Source organism: Panthera tigris, chromosome A1, assembly GCF_018350195.1.
Source record: "Panthera tigris isolate Pti1 chromosome A1, P.tigris_Pti1_mat1.1, whole genome shotgun sequence".
Lineage (NCBI taxonomy): Eukaryota > Metazoa > Chordata > Mammalia > Carnivora > Felidae > Panthera > Panthera tigris.
This window is the reverse complement of record NC_056660.1, coordinates 21,205,587-21,222,702: the sequence shown is the minus strand read 5'-3', so window position 1 is coordinate 21,222,702 and position 17,116 is coordinate 21,205,587. Positions and strand designations below refer to the sequence as shown.

The window sequence follows — 17,116 nt, the reverse complement described above, 5'->3', positions numbered from 1 at the left end:
GGTCATCAGCTCTACTTACTACATTAGTCACAAATGAGCTGTTAAGATACAGTCTCTGGGCTTATAGGCCAACAGAAAAGAAGGAAAAAAAAATCATCACAGTATGATGTAACATAAGCAATAATGAAACTATTGTTAAGGATGATAGTACAGAAAGGGAGTGATCTTCTGTGTATGTGGACAGGCTGAGAGGAGGTTGCCCTTCTGAGGTAATACCTGAGAACATTTCTAAGTGCTGAGTGAGGATTTTTTACACTGCCTGGAATTGGTTGATGAGACAGAATGTTTAATACTAATTAAGCCCTGCCAGAAGTTTAATTCCTTAAATTGATATGAACTACTAAGAAAAATGGTATGTCTGATAGCTTAGGGATAGTATCCAAAAAAAGTCACAATTTGTATTGTATAGTTTGTCAGCAGTCAGTTACAAAAGGTCTATTTTTCTTGGATTTTGATGAGCTTTCAAAGAGACACAGTATGCTTAAGTGGGAGGACAATGATGTTTGATGCTTTAAAAACAATACAACCAAGTATGACCTATTGATTGTGTAGACTTACTCTGGACAGTTGGGGGGGGGTGCAGCTTTCTCAATGTCCTCTATCACATTGCTATCACAATGAAGATGATTCAATTCATATATCTGCATGTATATCCATGGACCATGCAAATAAATATACAGAAGGTCATGGACACATAAACACATCCCATGACAAATGTTACCAAAACACACTTCTAAGAGCAGGTCTCCTTGCGGTAGGACAATAGTACCATCATGGAATATTTGAGAATTTGGTTTGATAGAATACTTCCACATACACACCTATCTTTAAGGTATCAGTATTATTTTTAGCAGTTTCAGGCTTAGTATTTTGTCTCCTCTACCTCTGATTAGTTATAGGACAGAGGTTGTAAATATTAATTACTAACAGCAGATCTGCAGTCAAACCACCCGGGCTTGAATAGTGATTTCACCCTCCCCCCCCCCCCCCCCCCCCACTTATTAGTTATGTGGCATTAGGCATACTATTTCAACTCCATTTCTTTACCTGTATCACAGGGGTAATGATATACTTCCCTCACAAGGAGGTTGAGACTTAAATGGTTTATTACATGTCAGTTTCTAGCAAAAGACAATGTGTTTGTTAGCAGTTATTTCTATCACTAAAAGCAGCACCTAAAGCTTGAGTGGTTTCTATATGCACTTAAATCAACCCTAGTAGATATTAAAATACTTTGATTTAGGTCATTTTCACTAAAATTACCAAACAATAAAAAAATTACTGGCTTATCTCCCAGAGGGGCAAATAAACCTAAAAAATGTGCTGCAGCTGATGTTCCATTATTATATTTACTATTATCTCCTACCCATAATCTCGTATCTAACTTGGAAGAGAACCAGAGTGTTTGAAAAAGTACTTAGCTCTAAAAACTAAGAAGCCTGCCTTAAAAGATGTCATAAAAATTATTTTCTTAGCCAAGCCATAATATTGTCTCAACAATGATTTGGCCTCAAAAGAACTGGCAAAGATACTACAAAATTATTATTTCCTGCACATCTGATGCCAGAATCAACTACACTCCACTGCCAATTTCAGAGTGATATTGATCCTCCCGGGCACACTCCATTTAATAAGTAACTGAGCACCTACTATGTGCCTGGCAAGATAGAAAACGTTCCAACTGAAGCTGGATTCCCCTATATGTAATTACAGAAAGAATTCCAAGAGTGGTGATTCTAAGCCCAAGCTATTGTCCTGCAGTCTTATGAACATCCAGCACCACAGAATATAAACATCAAAGAACGCCGTACTGACACTATAACTAAAATCTCAAATCAGAACTATAGATTAAAAATTTCTATAGAATGGATTCCTTCCTGTTTATCTAATATTTTCAACCTTACTCTCCTGTTAAGTCTTAGGAGGAAAATGAAAAGTTAATGATCCATTTCTATTCTGGATTTGTCTAATAGCCTTCAAAAAGTAATCCTTCTTGAAAACAAATGCCAATTTATAAAAGCTTTTAATATTTAAAAATTATGTTCTAACTCCAGTATTTAATGAAAGTAAGTTAACATTTTTATTTCATAGTTCTTGGACAAGTGATATGTTTCTGGAAACCTTGATCTTGAACTTCTTAGAGTACCTTCCTTAGATGCTGCCAGGTCTGTTAAAACAATGATCATTATCAGTAAAAACTGTCCAAAAGCAAAACAAAATCCATGTTTCCCTATGATTTCCTTTAGTCAAAAGTTGTCCTGTTGGCACAAGTGGTCTTACATTTTAAAGGCAAGGACTTAAGAAGATGTGTACTCATTTTCTTCATTCCAAACAGTATCTTTAAATCTTACTAACTACCCCAACCCCATTTCATCACTTTTGAGGGTCTTGGCAAAGCAGTCCACTTCCCTAATGCACACATTCAAAGTCAGCAGAAAGCCCTTGCACATCCCTGAAACTCGATCTCCCCGGTTCTGCCCTCCAGGTGAAAACAAAATGCACAAGCCTCAGATTGTTACTTGTCTTCTCTTTTTCAAGGAAGCTTGGAAGCTCCTCAGTACCTTCAACCATTCCTTGTGAGATCTGAGCACCTCATATTTTTCAATTTTCTGAATGCACTCCAGTTGGTTCACATCCATATTCTACATGTGTCCTGACATGAGTCATACATACCAAGACTTCCAATCAACAATGGTTTGGGGGAACAAGTGTTTATTAGCATGTAATAGGTTAACCTAAATAAATCAATTTTCATGCTAGTTTTGAAATGTGTCCAAAGTTTACCTAAATTCCAAATTAAATAATCCAACTTGGCTATCCAGAAACCAAGGCTACCTAGTATTGTTGGGGGGGGGGGGGAAGTACACAGAAGAAATTCTTTTTTGGGTGAGGGGGTATTTAGTTCCTTAATCAATATGGGAAATACAGTAAAACCATCACAAACTTTTCCTGAAGAGTGTGACTATGTAAACTTTCTAAAATGAGTAAGTCATCAATTTTTAAAGGTCCAAATACCTTGAGTTTTAGAGGTAAACACATCTAAGAATTACTAATTTAAAAAACAGTACAATAGCTTATTATCAACCAGAGGCTTTACTTTTGGGTGGTTTTTTTTTTTTGTTTTTCCCCAGAGGATGCAATAAACCACTAAAATGCAGGCCCTAGTGGCACAACAGGGTCTGACTTGAAATCTGCACCACAGGCCTGTCCTGGTGACAAATATTCCTCTCCACAGGTAAAGATTTTTAGATTCCCCCCAAATGTATTTTCTTTACCGTATTAGCCAACGTGTTTTCAGGTTCTAAACCTGCTTTTCTAAATTAAACTACCACTGTTCTTAAGAGTTTCAAATTATAAAATATTTGCATGTGAAAAAACCAAGTTGAGACATACCATATTTTGCTTACATTCTAAATGGGTCACAGTAACAGAAAGGTCATACACTAGAACTCATACATTTGTGTTAGGTTTACATATTGGTAAGTTTAGTCATGTTTTGCACGAAATGTCCATATTAACGTTTTTTGAATATCAAATATGAATTCCACAATTTTAGAACAGCTCAGGTTTTTGGTAAATTTGATGTGGTTATGGGGATACAAAAGAAACAAATTCATAACTTAGTACACCGGTCTTAGATTTCTCTCTGAGCAAATCTTGGGCCAGTATACATATTTCAGTAGTTCTTTTTCTTTCCTGCTAAAAAACCTTCAATGACTTCCCTTGCCTCAGAATGCTTCTCACACAATGGGAAGGTACCGTTGGGGTTGGCATGCAGGCATGGTAGAAGAAGCCAATGGGTAAACAAGATGCATCTTCCCATAAACTCAGATTTACTAATCTTGAGGAAAAAAAGTTAATAAAATTTAAGCATTTTTACAGTAAAATATTATGCAACAAATTATAAAGACAATAGTTTAAGGTATACTTTAGATAAATGTAAAGAAAAAATTTTCTTAGCCAAAAGCATATCCCCTCTCTCTTCTCTAGAGGGAGATGTTCTAGATTTTGATCCCTGGAATAGTTATGAATTGGATTAAGAAATAAAATTTGTTAATTCAACTATGCAACTAGAAGGGAATAATATAAAGCTAATAATTGTTGCTACTGGATAGTAAAAATAGGATTTTTAAATAGAATTTTTTGCCTTTTCCAAAGGTTTCTATGCCTATGTATTCCTTTTATGCTAGGAGAGATTAAATTTTTTCAAGGAAAATTATTTTTTCTATTAAAAAGTTTATTTATGTATTTTTTAAAGTTTATTTTTGAGAGAGAGAGACAGAGCATGAGAAGGGGAGGGGCAGAGAGATAGGGAGACACAGAATCTGAAGCAGGCTCCAGGCTCTGAGCTGTCAGTACAGAGCCCGATGCGGGGCTCGAACTCACAAACTGTGAGATTATGACCTGAGCTGAAGTCGGAGGCTTAACTGACTGAGCCATCCAGGTGCCTCCCCCCTCCTCAAATTTTTTTAAAGCAAGCTCTACACCCAAAGTGGAACTTGAACTCATGACCCCAAGAACAAGAGTCACATAATCTACCGACTGAGCCAGCCAGGTGCCCCAAGCAGGAAAATTCTTAATTTTTAGATCTGAAAGTCAGTTTCATTGCTGTTAAGTATCTGTAACTATAAAATAAACTGGATTTGTTTTTCTTTACATAGTTTATTAATACAGTTTCAAAATTAAAATAGATTTATCACTTTTATACTTACCTTTTGAAGTTTTGAAGAGTGGGGAAATGACAGCAAAAGCACTCAACAATGAATTCAAGATGTGATTTTTGAATTCCTTTCAACCCTCCTTTGAGAACACAGAGATTGCTCCCCTACAGCTGATTTTTAAATTATCTGATTTTTGAAGTTACCTGTTCAGTTCTTCCCTGATAGTTAATTTTTATCACTTCTAAATTTCCTGAACCCAGCAAAATTTCCAAAAGGGTTATGATTATGTGGTGGTGCTTCAAATATTTGTTTTTATTTTTTAAGGATTTTTCTCTCTCCTTTTCAAAAACAAACTTTCCCCAAGTCACAAAAACCATAAAGCTTACTTATAATCATGAAAATAAGATCCACCTTCCTCATCTTAATAAGATTTGTCTCACGCCTGTAGTAAACCAGTGATTAACAGTTCAGCAAATGTATTCTTCTAAGGAGTCTGTTCATACTGTCTGACATTTATCATCAACAATTTTCTAGCTGATCAAATATTCATTACATTATTTTAAGTAGCTGCACAGTATTCCACTCAGCATGTTATTTAATTAGCCTTTTAATATTGGACACTTTAAAAACTCTTACAAATTTTTATTATTGTAAGCAACATAATAAACACATGCATTACTTAAGAGTGTATTTATTACTTTTACAATATTGAAAAATTAAAATGATGACTTATCATTCCTTTAAATGTGCTAAAATCCTAAAAATATATATGGATGGTTCATACTCAATTATATATGAGATATAGAAAGAGAGAGGGAAGGAGGAAATGGAAGTAGAGAAAGAGGGCCAGAAGGAAGGAGGGAGGGAGAAGAGATTCTCATGTAACTGAGGAAAAAAATCAACTATATCAACGTCAGCACAAAATTAGTATTTAAACTTTGGGACCTGATATTTAGGTTGATGTTTTCAAGTTCTGGGTGTTTTAGTCCACTTGCTTTTCTTCTTTTTGTTTATAAAATTTTAAATGTTTATTCATATGGCTAATGCATTTAAAAGGTTAATATGTATTAATAAATGAGGCACAATTAACGATGAAGTATTATGTCCCTCAGGTGTGTTAAGTTAGGAAAAAAAAAAAGGCCAAGAACTAGAGATATAAATTGTTCATACCACAAGAAAGAGGGATAATACCACATGGTTAAAGTCAGGAAACATTTACCACACACAAGAGGTCTGGCTCATTTTTAACCACGTACAGGGAGGGATTAGCTGGGAGAGAACTGGCACCCCAGAGAGCTGGGGTGGTAAAATGGCATAAATAAAAGCAAACAGAAAAACGGATGGGTCAAGACTAGTTCACTTGAAGAAGAGTTGGGGCAATATCATGATGCAAAAGCTAACAAGTTTGAATTTTACCTTATAAACAAAAGCAGTGTTTTAGGAAGATTAAGTTAGTGGGATATATACCATAGCAAATGAAACAATTCCAGGCAAAGAACGTTTCAGCGAAGATGCTACAGAACAGGTGATAAATCATTAAATACTTAATTATGACATCAATTCCAGAATGGAGGCGTCAAATGGCGGTGATTTGTTTGGGTAAATGACAAACATGAGTAAGTTTAGTGTCTCCTGGAGCCGTTAGCTTTGACAAGCTAAACTGATCAAGTGGAAAACAAATTCAGAGCCATCAAAGCACAATTTGTAAAAATCTGATCACACATGTACCTATTAACCAACTATTTAAACATTTTGTTTAAAATGTTTAAACAATAGTGTCTGATGGAGGTTGTAACCTTGAGTCAGATTTATAAAAATACTGTTCTACCTACAAAGGTCAAATAGGCTGAGACGCATACTGCTGTCAAAGTTCTCTGAAGGAAGTATGAAAAATTAAATCTGTAGAACAAGCTAAAAGCTGAAAACAGCCATAAGATCTAGCCCTTACAGACTCTTCAGTCCCATGAATTATGAGTCCCCTTCTTGTGTATTTAATCGCAGTCAACCAGATCTCCTTGCTGTTTCTTGTACACACCAAAAGTGGTTCAGCCTGAAGATCTTTGTAGTTGTTATTTCACCTGCCCGAAAGGCTCTTTTCCCAGATACCTAATAATTTGCTCATCATTTTAAAAATCTTTGTCTAAATAATCATTTGTCAAGCATTTTCTCTCTACAGTATTTAAAAACTTCTCTCTCCTGTCTTCCAAACACCTTTATTCCATCCTTTCCACCTCCTTTGCATTATTTTTCTACAAAGTACTACCATCTGACACACCACATATAGTACCTATCAATTTTTTTGTCTAGTCTATTACTCACATCTCACTTCCAAGATCATAAACTCTATGAGGGCAGAAATTTATCTGTTTTGTTCTACAGATCCTCAGCATTTGAGTAGAATAAATTTGTACTTCTCTTTATAAATGTTTCAAATCTATTTTTATTTTTTTATTATTATTTTTAATTTTTTAATGTTTTATTTATTTTTGAGACAGAGAGAGACAGAGCATGAGCAGGGGAGGGGCAGAGAGAGAGGGAGACACAGAATCTGAAGCAGGCTCCAGGCTCTGAGCAGTCAGCACAGAGCCTGATGTGGGGCTTGAACTCACAAACTGCGAGATCATGACTTGAGGTGAAGTCAGATGCTTAACCGACTGAACCACTCAGGCACCCCTCAAATCTATTTTTAATGCTCCCTGTCAAACATCTGCATTTTCACACTGCCACAAAAGACATTCATGAAAATATAAACAAATTAACATAAAAGTCTGCATTGACCATGTTAAAATTTATAAATTCTCTTAAGAAATCATGTACTCATTCAACTTTCTTGACTTACACGGTAGGACAATAAATACCCTTCTTCATTGCTTGCTTCAGGCTAAAACAGCATTTTTAATATTGAGGACATGGAAACTTAAAAAAAATTCTGTGATTTACTATCATATGCATTAAGTCCAAAAAGAAATAGTTTTAGTGGTATAATAAAAACTTATATTCCTGAAATGGTATAATACAAGCACTGCCCAAAATTATAAAATAATGAGATGCGGAAATTAGCAAACTTTAGGGTGATTCAGAATTTCTATCACTTCCTAAAGATATTCCTTAATAGAATAATCCATGGTATTAAGTGGTTAAATTATAAAACAAAGAGAATACCTTTGAATAACAAGTTAATCAAATTGAGTAGCATTTTGTGTAAATAGGTAGCTAAAAATTTCTCAAACAAAATCTAATCCTATGGCATATGATAAATACAAACAATAACAACATTTTCCAGGCAGTTTACATTTCTTCAAAACACAAAAGTTCAATTGCAAGAATGTAATACCAGATTATTCAAAGTTCCACAGAATTAAGGGAGAACTGTAATCATCAGTATGTTAATTTCAGTATATTACTCATAAAGTTTTTACATGAATTCAATGTATTAGTAATCAAGAAATAGACCCAAATAGAAATTATAAATGTTGAATTTAATTTCAGTAAAATAAAGACAAAAAAAAAAAAAAAAAAGCAAATAATTTGTCACCTCACACAGTAACTTTAACATTAGAGGTTTAAACTTAATATTTATTTTGTCAATTATTTTTTTCTTCATATATAGCTTCATATATAGCTTTAAAAAAAAATTCAGAAATTTGTGAGATATATTTATAAATAAATAAGGCAAGAATATATACTCTCACATTTCTGGTGTGAGTTAATTCTGCATTAAAGGGGCTCAAGCTATTAATAAGACAGAAATTATAAGAAATCCTTTGATAACAGATGAAAATAAAAAATGTTAGCTGGAAATGATGATGGTCTCATTTCTTCTTCTAGCTATGCAAATAGTATGTCTAAATACTTACTAGAACCAAATCTATCTGAAAAGTTTGGAACATTAATTTTTCTTTTTGTTAATACTCAATGAGAAACAACACTGAGAATAAAACTTTTTCGATGAATAAGGGATAGTAATATCCACCTGTAAAAGGAAAAAAAATTGATTTAGAATGTCAATTTCTAAATAGATAAATCATTAACAGAGATCACAGTTTATGCAAGCATAATCTTGCTAATCCAATACAGCTAACCTGGGCATATACCCATAATGACACTTAGTGGCTTAAAAACAACATGTAATTCTCTAACAACCAAAAGGATATATAATTGATTGAAGAAAATCTTCATTGTTGAGTACAGAATTAAGTCTAAGGCCAAATTTTCATATTTACTATCACATATCAATATGTGTGACCTTAAGAGATCTGCCTTTAAATACAGGATGTGAACTGAGTTATTCAACTATTACAATATTCCTCTTGCTACCTCCTGAATACTTGCCTGAGTCCTCTGAGTTAGCTCCAAACAAACTCAATCCATATTCCAAGTAACAGATTTAAGATGCTCAATATTGAAATTATTTGGCATCAACTTAAAAAGAAACCTGAATGAAAGAAGATGAGCATTTTTTCCCCAAAGATGATGGAAAAAATGAAAACACATACCTGTATATACTTATTTTTTCTTTGTAAAAATAGTCAAATTAAGGTTAACATTAAAAGGTACAACTTTTATTTTACTATTTGCTTTTAATGTGTGCAAAATTACACAAAGATGAAAGTGTATTAACTCGTACAAATACAACTTCCAGTTCTGCTGAATTACCTAAATGTGTGTGTTTCATTAGGTACTGACAGGCTACTTCCTCTTAAGAGACTGGAAAGAAGCTGAATGCTGTTATGATAAATTTCATTGTAACAGTTTTTCTATAGTTTCTCACTTTACCAATATTTTCATTTTCCTTTAATCTATTCTCAGGATTAAAACAAGAAAAGTTTTCATTTAGCAATAATAGCCCCAAGTGTTCCTTCTTCACATCTGGAGGACCTAGATATAAAAATTCACCTAGTAAATGTAAAATCCAGGTTTTCTCTCTTTCATTTAGAAGGCAGATTAGACTAAATATAATATACTTAGAAAAACAAAAACAGGAAAAAAGGTATCTAATTCCTGAGTTATTCTGGAAAATAGTGGACAAACTTTGTAATTCATTTAATAAATATTTCCAAGAATCTAGATGTTAAATCTTGGAGTACTTTCAGTGGAATCAAAAGTTATATTTGTTAGTCTTTCATAAAATAGTTGAAATGAAATAAAGGAAAAGAGGTGAACAGCTTGATGAATGATTTTTCAAAGCACCAAGTCAATAGTGCTTAATTGTACTTAATGTAAAAGCTGGCATTTAATTCTAGCTACCGTATATATGGTACACTGCTTCCTAATTTGGGGAAAAAAATTTTTGCTGGGGAAAAATTGTTTTTAAAAATGAGAGCTTTGCCTTACATATTTTCTTTACCTTCACATTAGACTTTAAAAAGAAGATCCTTGATTACAATTCCTTAAATTACATCTGAAATACTTTTAGGGTTTCTAAAAGACAATAATAATTGGAAATGATTTGTTAAGAAGTGCTTTTATTTTGTAGATTTCCTACTTGGCTGCAATTGAAAAGGGTAAACTATTCCTTGTAGAAAAGAAGACCAAAAGTGTGATATGCTACACAAAAACACCTATCTTGTCCTGAACATTAATTTTTAGTTTAATGACTTAATAAAACAATAAATAAGAAACAGAAGGTAAAGAAAACATTTTTCTTTAAATCTTAAATTAAAAATTTCAACTGTTACATCTATAAAATTAGTAACTATAATAATAATTTTTACTTTTACTCTGAAGTTAAATATTGACTATAAAAAAGCAAACAAAGTCACATTTTCAACTTGTCAAAAATCTTCAGCTAAGGATTTAATAGAAACAAGATAAAACAATGATAGTGTAAAGTCAGAAGGCATAGGATTCAGATTCTAATCTGTCACGTGGGGCAAATTACCTAATTTGAATTTGTTTCCTGAGCCACCCAAAAAATAGGCTGGTCATCTGTAAGGTCTTTCCTACCTTTGAGTTTATGATTAAGAGCATTTTGAGACCCAGGATTTCAGGGATTTAATTCACACGTTTTGAAATTTCCCCCTTCTAACGAAATATTTAGAAACATTACTAAAAATTGTCTTGTAAGTTCTGTTCAGAATGTATATTTTATAATGCACACTTATCTGTGAAATAAGCAAATATTTTTAAACTTCATTTTACTGGAGAAACAAAGGAAAAATGAGTATTTAAAAATTTCAGTATCTACAATGAATATAAATATGCATTAAAGTAAATTCGGTTCTGTATAAGCTCTTTCAATAAACTCTTGATGGCATTCAACACTATTATTAAATTGCACTTATATTATTTTTTTTTTTTACAGATTTTAAGTAATCTCTACACGCAATGTGGTACTTGAACTTACAATTCCGAGAGCAAGCGTTACACACTCTACCGACTGAGCCAGCCAGGCACCCCACAACCATGTTAATACAAATACATCTTAAAAGTTACTACTTATTTTTATAGAATCATACTAAAGATAACAAGATTCTCAATAATATTGAAAATACATTATCAATAAAACTGAAGATATATCAATGATGTTAATACATATTAAGACATATTAAAATATAAAACATATTAGACTGTAGAACATGGCCAGCCTTACTTCAGCAGCACAGTTAATACTGGAGATAATTTTAGAATCTTAACGCCAATATTTACGTGCTGCTAAGGCACTGCTGACATCACTATCATAAGAGCTATGAATAAAAAGAAATATCTTTTTTTCAGAAGATCAGATCCTTGTATTTTTGAGGCAGCACAATATGGCCTGCACCTTTTCAAAATCCACAAACCATTATGTGCTGCTACTTTACTCCAAGGTTTTGTTTTTTAAACACACATTAGCACCTGAAGATACAAAAAATTTTTTTCTTTTAGAAGAGAATACATTAAGAAACCAATATTTAAAGATTATAACAGACAAAGTATACATAAATAGCTATTTCTTAGGAGCTTTTAAGTAGAATAGTAAAATTTATTTCTACATCAAATGTTTAAGGAAAGCCTACTACGTGCTAAGCATATTGCTATGGGTTAGGAACACAAAGATGTGTAATATGAGGAAAAGCTAAGCATTTCCTCCCCCTTTGTCAACTTAATAAGCCAATAAAGTTAAATATTTAAGCAAATTTTTGAATGTATTAAATATATAAAAGTTTTTTTTCCTTTTATAAACACAAAGTGAATTCATAAAACTTGGTCTTTACCTTGGTAAAAGCAAAATTTACAGACAGCAGTTCATTCCTTGCAGTATGCCTTTCTAAAGACATCTTCCATCCAGTAGGTAAGACTTCATGTCAAAGGAAAAATAAGAAATGACATATAAGAGCTCAGTTTCAATAAACTTAAGCTAACAAAATGCAGATGTACTTTTAAAGGAAAAGATGATGTCACATGAAATATTTTAACGCTAAATAAAGTGAATTTTCTAATTAATTTATCTTAAAAAAATCCAAGTATTATCTTACTCTTAACATTTATCCCTTTTTTAGAATAGTTACTCTGTTAAAAGTTGGACATCACTTTACATAAGAATTAAAGATTATGAAGCCTTTGGAAGATGAATCAACTTTGCACCCAGAGATGAGAAATAAAATTGGAATCCTGTGGCTCTTGATCTTCCTTTATCCTATCGGCCTCCCCTCTTCACCAGGCATGGAAATACACTCCTGAACAGTTTCCACTTACTCAGATGTAGGAATGTAATAACCTCTTTCTCTAAAAGATACAAGGAAACTGCCACCACTCTAGTTTAAGCCTCGATAACCTTTTGCTCCAGTTTTCTCATCATTAAAATGGCTATGCTACAATGACTTGAGAAATACGTAATACATATTTGTATTTACCAACTACATTTGGAACAGTTCTTTAGGCTACCCTTTCCCACTTTCCAAACAAAAATGTAAACATGGTATTTTCAAATATACAAAATTTATGTACGTACTTTTTTCATTTAACAAATATCTTAATACCTACTATGTGCCAGGCACTGTCCCAATTGTTACACTAGTTAGTATACGGACACAATTCCTTCTCAGAATTTAAAATCATTTAAGGGGCAGCTGGGTGGCTCAGTCAGTTAAGCGTCTGACTTTGGCTCAGGTCATGATCTCACAGTTCGTGGGTTCAAGCCCCGCATCGGGCTCTGTGCTGACAGATCAGAGCCTGGAGCCTGCTTCAGATTCTATGTCTCCCTCTCTCTGACCCTCCCCCGTTCATGCTCTGTCTCGCTCTGTCTCAAAAAGAATACTGAGCAGGCTCCACACTGTCAGTGCAGAGGCCTGATGTGGAGCTCAAACTCAGGAACTGTGAGATCATGACCTGAGCAGAGATCAGGAGTCAGATGCTTAACCAACTAACCCATCCAGGTGCCCCTAATAAATCTTTTTTTCTTTTAAAAACTTCACAGTAATAATGTCTTATTATTTTTAGAGTATTGCGGTTAAATACATGACATAAATTTTACCATTTTAAAGGGTACAGTTCTGTGGCATTAAGTCTACTTACACTGTTGTATAACTATCACCACCTTCCATCTCCATAACCTTTTCATTTACACCGACACTGGAGCCACTAAACAGTGCCCATGCTTCCATTCCCTCAGCCCCCGGACACCCCTAGTCTACTTTGTCTTGATGAATTTGCCTATTTCAGGTACCTTATATAAATGGAATCATATAACATTTATTTTTTGTGTGTCTGGCTTTTACGTAGGGTTAACTTTTTCAAAGTTCATCCATGTTGCTGCATATTTTACACTATCTTTCCTTTTCACAGCTGAGTAGTATTCCATTGTATGTATATACATTTTGTCCATCTATGAACATTTAAGTTGTTTTGATCTTTCTGTTATTATGATTAATTGCTGCTATAAACATGGTATACAAATATCTGTTTGAGTCCTGCTTTCAATTCTTTTTGGTATAAACCCCAAAGCAGTATAACTGGATCATATGGTATTTAATTCTATTTTCATGTTTTTGAAAAACTGCCATACTTTCTTTCTTAGATAGTGGCTATACCATTTTACACTTCCATCAGCAAAGCAAAAGGATTCCAATTTCTCCCCATCCTTGCCAACACTATTTTTTTTCTTGTTAAAAGATAATAGCCATCCTTGGGAATGTGAGGTGGTATCTTGGTGTAGTTTTGACTTTCATTTCCCTAATGATTAGTCATTTGAGCATGTCAGGCTTATTGATCATTTGTATATCTTCTTTAGTGAAATATGTATTCAAGTCCTTTACTCATTTTTTAACTGGGTTTTTATTTTGTTGTTGTGGTTGAGTTGTAAGAGTTTTTTATTGATTCTGGAGATCAGTCCTGTATCGGATATATGATTTGCAAATATTTTCTCCCATTCTGTAGGTTGCCTTTTCACTCTGCTGATAGTGTCCTGTGATGCATAAAAAATCTTAAATTTTGATGGGAGTCCGATTTACCTTTTTGTTGTTGTTGCTGCCTGTGCTTTGGGTTTGCTATCCACGAAATCATAATCAAGACTGTCATGAAGTCGTCCCCCTATGTTTTCTTCTAAGAGTTTTATAGTTTTAGTTCTTACATTTAGGTCTTTGACCCATTTTAATTTTTATATATAGTATGAAGTATCGATTTCATTCCTTTATATGTTGATATTCAGTTTTCCCAAAATGATTTGTTGAAGACTGTCCTTTTTCCATTGAATATTTTTTTTTTTTTTTTTTAACAGTAAGTTCTAAATGGGGATTAAACCTGGGTGGCTCAGTTAAGCATCTTCGCTTCAGCTCAGGTCATGATCTCCTGGTTGGTGGGTTTGGGCCCCGCCTCAGGCTCTGTGCTGACACCTAGGGCCTGGAGCCTGCTTCATATTTGGTGTCTCCCTCTCTCTAGGTCTCAAGAAAAAAAGGGGGGGGGTATATTTTAAACTAAAAATTTCTTTGAATCTATAGACTGTTCCCACTGTCACATGATAGAAATATTCAGAGGTTAATACATGCCATGAAAATATTTCTATTTTGTTTAGACATAACCATTAAGTACCAGCACACTGCTTTCAATTTTTCAAGTACTTAATTTTACTTTTAATCTGGCATCAACACAATCTGTAATAATTACTGTCTTCAAGTATGCTTCAAATTCTGCATGTAAACCTCTAAGGAGCTGACTATATATAGCCCTTGGGTCACAGAATGACTATGCTTGGTCAGGACAATGGAATACTACACTTGTGGTATGAAATGTTGATACTACACCTGGAGAAATTTTGAAATTAGCCATGCTTTGGTATCTTTAAGAATAGGCCTAAATTATGGGGTCTAACTAAACTTCATGACAATTTCATTAAGCATAATAATTTCTTACTATCCTATAAAGAAAGTGAAAGTTTTATGAAATGTCTAAATATATAAAATCCACAAACATTAAAAATTTTTTTAACTTGTTTTTTGGCTACAGATGCTTAAAAACAAAAAAATTAACCAGATAAGATACCTTTAAAATTCAATGTTGAGAACAGGCAGGTAATGAAATAGTATTCAGATAAAATCCAAGAAGTCTGTTTTATAATCCATAAAAACCTAGCTTTTGAGTAAAGTATAAAACTGTAGTATGTCTATACTTGATTTTTTTTTTTCTGATTAAGAAAGTAATGATTATTTAGAAATTGTGTGTGAGGTGGACTTCAATCTAGACAACTTATTCCAGAAAAGTCAGGCTACACACACACACCCACCCACCCCCACACACATATCAAGGTCTGTATAATCAGGACCTATCCAGTATTTCCTACTTCTCTCCAATTAAAAGCCTCTACCATTCCAGTTAAAAGGTCTCTTTTAAGAGACATAAACCAATGTAGTATGTAGACTTTTCTGAAATAATCAAGAATTTTAAGAGAACCTAGACATTATTACAATAAGATTATTCATTGTGTTATTCTACGTATGGGTGGTTACATATTTAGCAAAAAAGGGTCCCTATAAGTTAGAGAAGCATTTAAGTATTTATGAGTGGACAAAAACTGGTCAGGCATGTGCTGTGGCCATCAGGTAAGTAGCAAGTGGAAGAAAATTATTTATCAGGCTTGTAGTCAATTGTTTTCCAGTTCTTTCCTCTCCTAAACTGTATATTCCTTTCTCCTCTCTAAATCTTCACTGAAGCTACTGCTGGAGGCTAAAATACTCACTAATCCCCTTTCAATTTATTCCTACTTTAGAGGACAATTCAAGTCTATATTTTCCAGTGTAATCTTCAGCCTTCCTAGCTGATATTGAATTGCACCAGTTTTAAGAACTTTTGAATACAGGAAATTATTCTTATTGAGTACTATGCTGAGCAAATAACCGGCTTAATTATTTCATACCTATCATCCATTCAAACTGGACTAGCTATGTAGCAATGCTTCCTGGTATGGCCCATGCCATTTCTCTACTTATATACAAACGTTATATAGCGCCTCCATCACTTAAACTGTGCTTTCAAGTTTGCTGGCTAAAAGCAAAATCACATTCCCTAACTACATATGGAAAGAGCCTTACTGGTTAGATGTAGATCTAATTAAAAAAAAAAAAAAAGAGCTATTATAAAAATTAGAAAACAGAACCATTCAACTCTTGTCCTTTTTCTTTATAAAAGTTTTACTTCCAAGCCCCGTGGTTTATACTCTGGCCTATGAGCTCTTAATTATCTTTATGATTTACCACCTTTTAAGTATGTATCAACTTTTCATTTTTATGATCTTTTAAGAAAACAATAGTCATTTTGAAAGGTGAGACAATAAATCAATGTTTTAAGAAGTCACCTTGAACATTAATCTGAGTAAATAGGAATGTTTAAGTACATTAAATTAGCTTTTTTCATATTAGATACCAGATTTATTTTTTTAAATGTTCCTTTATTTTGAGGGAGAGAGAGTAAGCGGGGGGGGGGGGGGGGGGGGGGGGGGGGGGGGGGGGAGAGGGGGGGAGAGGGAGGGAGAGAGAAATCCCAAGCAGGCTCCTCTTTGTCAGCACAGAGCCCGATGTGGGGCATGAACTCACGAACCATGAGATCATGATCTGAGCTGAAATCAGGAGTTGGACATTCAACCAACTGAACCACCCAGGCACTCCAGGTTAACAGATTTAAAAATTTTTTAAATACAGTAAAAAGGATACAAATTTTATATAAATTAAATGTTTTCCCCCTCATTTTCTTGCAATTAATTGATTTGCAAGTCTAATTTTGATTCAATTAACATTTCTGTTTAGGCATATTTACTTTCTTATGCTGCTTTAATTTCAGTTCATCTCATTCATGTTAGACATTACCGCATTTAACAAAAACATTAACGATCTCGCGGTCCGTGAGTTCGAGCCCCGCGTCGGGCTCTGTGCTGACAGCTCAGAGCCTGGAGCCTGTTTCAGATTCTGTGTCTCCCTCTCTCTCTGCCCCTCCCCTGCTCATGCTCTGTCTCTCTCTGTCTCAAAAATAAATAAATGTTAAAAAAA

At 33.8% G+C, this 17,116-nt stretch overlaps 1 long non-coding RNA gene across 3 annotated transcripts in view; it reads right to left on the bottom strand.

Moving 5' to 3' along the window:
* The window catches only part of LOC102960903, a 44,094-nt gene that overhangs the window by 11,889 nt on the left and 15,089 nt on the right, over positions 1-17,116 (bottom strand). The window contains exons 4-6 of one of the 3 annotated variants that reach the window (XR_006210767.1): positions 11,858-11,940; positions 10,009-10,082; positions 8,519-8,634 (exon numbers count right to left, since the gene is read on the bottom strand). This is a non-coding gene — a long non-coding RNA (uncharacterized LOC102960903). Of the gene's footprint in view, positions 1-8,518; positions 8,635-10,008; positions 10,083-10,607; positions 10,793-11,857; positions 11,941-17,116 lie in introns of those variants that run through there. The other 2 variants (XR_006210777.1, XR_006210781.1) reach the window with 2 other exon arrangements.